Source organism: Chiloscyllium plagiosum, unplaced genomic scaffold (assembly GCF_004010195.1).
Source record: "Chiloscyllium plagiosum isolate BGI_BamShark_2017 unplaced genomic scaffold, ASM401019v2 scaf_95434, whole genome shotgun sequence".
Classification (NCBI taxonomy): Eukaryota; Metazoa; Chordata; class Chondrichthyes; order Orectolobiformes; family Hemiscylliidae; genus Chiloscyllium; species Chiloscyllium plagiosum.
In genome coordinates, this window is record NW_025184205.1 from 1 (window position 1) to 2727 (window position 2727).

At 42.9% G+C, this 2727-nt stretch overlaps 1 non-coding gene across 1 annotated transcript; it reads right to left on the reverse strand.

Annotated features, from left to right (window-relative positions):
• Positions 1-1567: 1567 nt before the first annotated feature.
• On the reverse strand, positions 1568-1640 carry trnar-acg. The gene has a single exon. It is a non-coding gene; the product is annotated as a tRNA-Arg (tRNA).
• Positions 1641-2727: the final 1087 nt, after the last annotated feature.

A 2727-nucleotide genomic window follows, 5' to 3' on the forward strand; every position in this document is an offset into this window, starting at 1 on the left:
TGTGTGGTGGATATTGTGCCTGGTGACTGTCACCATCTTATGGATTGAATATTTACAGCATTTATCGGGCTTGTTTAATCGAATTCGGATGTCAAACTGGTTTGTAAATCTAGCTGAAACTAAATCTGCCAAAGCCAACGTCACCTTCCTGGGCTATGTCGTTGAACACGGACAAATAGCCCCACAGGATGCGAAATCGAAAGTTACAGGGGACATTTACACATTGTTGACGAAAGGAGCAGTACGACGGTTCCCCGGATTGAGTGGCTTTTACTGAAAGTTTGTGCTGAATGTTAGCAGTGGGACTGCTCCACTCACGGAATTGTTAAAAACAGGTAAGAAATTTCAGTGAACACAAGACTTTTAAAATGTATTTGACAGCCTAAACACATTGTTAACCATTGCCAAAGTATCATCCACAACTAATTAGAAGAAAGCTTTCAAGGTGCCCATCGATGCAACTGATGTGCCTGTCTCTCTTCTTCTGCCCCTCTAATTTCGAGCTGTCAACTTATTTCATCTTTACTCTGTGTTTATGGGATATAATTATCAGGACTGTTGCGTACTTTTGGTCAAGCATAATTAAGTCTATTTTGGATAGCTGAGTTCTGTGGATATTCTATGTTCCATTCACTGTGTTTCTCTCTGTTTTAAAAACTGGAAGTCAAACTAACTAAAACATTTCGAGTAAATTTTACTATATATTCACCAAAACAAATAACGACGTTACGCTCTGCATTGCCAGCATAAGAATGTTTTGAGTGGTGTGGCCGAGGCAAAACGGGTTTGTTTTTTCTCAGAGCACAGTTAATTGTGCGGAAACAGCCCTTCGGCCCAACAAGTCCACACCGACCCGCCGAAGCGCAACCCACCCATACCCCTACATTTACCCCTTACCTTACGCTACAGCCAATTTAGCATGTCCAATTCACCTGAACTGCACATATTTGGACTGTGGGAGGAAACCAGAGCACCCGGAGGAAACCCACGCAGACAGGGGGAGAATGTGCAAACTCCACACAGTCAGTCGCCTGAGGCGGGAATGGACCCCTGGTCTCAGGCACTGCACCACCGTGCCGCCCACTTGACGTGTACGAAATAATGAGGAGCATGGAATTACAGATTGAAGGAGACATTTGCTCTTGATCGATCACCAGGGTTTGTAGATTTCAGATAAGATGCAGAAAGCTTTGAATAGACTAGTAGGAAAACTTTATCAGTCAGCGAGTGGTAGACTCTGGAACTCACGCTCTATAAAGATCAATTGGGCAGTTAACCCTTCACTCTTCTCTGATTCCACTGGCCAAAGAGTTTCGAAAAATTCTCAAAGCCGAGCATTCCCGCGAGCAACAGTCACTCGATCAGTGGCTTTATAAAATGGAAAGGTGCCCATGAGTATCATGTGCAACTATTCGGCTTCCCTCCTGTGATGACGCTGGAACATTGACTTTCATATTCTCGGGTACATTTAATGAAGGCATTCTCTTTCCGGCAGATAAGGAACTCCAACCGTATTTCGACTTCAGAAAAATCAGTTTTTATGCTTATTAAAAGTCCACGCGGTCGCCGAGCCAGGTAGGACTCGAACCTACAGTCTCCTGATCCGTAGTCAGGCGCGTTATCCATTGCGCCACTGGCCCAATGCACATGGATGGTCTTAAGAGCCATGATGTTAACACGGACATCATTAATAGCAGTCATGTTCACCAATTGAACAAGCGATAAGGATAATTACCGTCACTGCTTCAGTCCAATCTTCATCACCTTTCAAAGAAGCGAATTTTCCAAAAAAAAACACATATGTCCTCATGGAGCTTCCATTCACACTCTGACTGCTCAGTCATTCAATGTTATCACTGCTGATCTGATGAATTTCGTATCCACTTCTTCAGGATAACTGATGTGAACGTGAGCCTAATCACCACATCGGATATACCAGTTAATTTTCAGAGGTCTCGATTACAGTAATGACCTTTGCGAGTATGCAGGAAAGTGAATACTGTGAACTGAGCAAAGAAATCCCTTCATGGAAATTAATCCAGTGCAAAGTCAACCATTTCAAGATGGGAAGAAGACGTAAAATATTCCTCTGCTTCTCTCTGCACAGATGCCTCTCCAAGAATTGACTCTTTGCAGAACTCTTTTTTGTAATTTAGACTGTCCCAGTTGCAGATATTCTCTCAATTCACAAACAAGTATCCTGCTGAAAACTACTTCAGTTAAGATTAAAATAGTTGACTATCTTTTCGCCCAGCTGATGAACCAATGTTCCCTGTTCCATGTCAATACAAGTTCTTGCATGTGAAATTGGAGCTCCCGGCCTGATGTTCCACTGCTTCTTGATGCATGGGAATTGAAGCTGCTGTCGTTAAGACGGGAGCTTTTAGCCTCGATATTTCACGCACCTCTGTATCATCAGTGAATGGCATTCCACTCACCGATTGTATTTTCGCAGCCACATTCTCGCGCTCAACGCCATCACCATTTCCAATTAGTATTGGGTGTAGTGCGGCTCAATTTCTCTGATTCCATGCCCTTGAACTGGGATTATATGACATGCCATTATATGATCACGTCAATGAGTGAGTAAGTTGGTGAAGTAACCGATGTTAAAATACAGTGTTATTGAGAACAACATTTCAGCAATATCCTGCTGTATCCCATGATCATTTGAAGTTTTGTAGATATCTCGGAAACGCCATCACCATTTCCAATTAGTATTGGGTG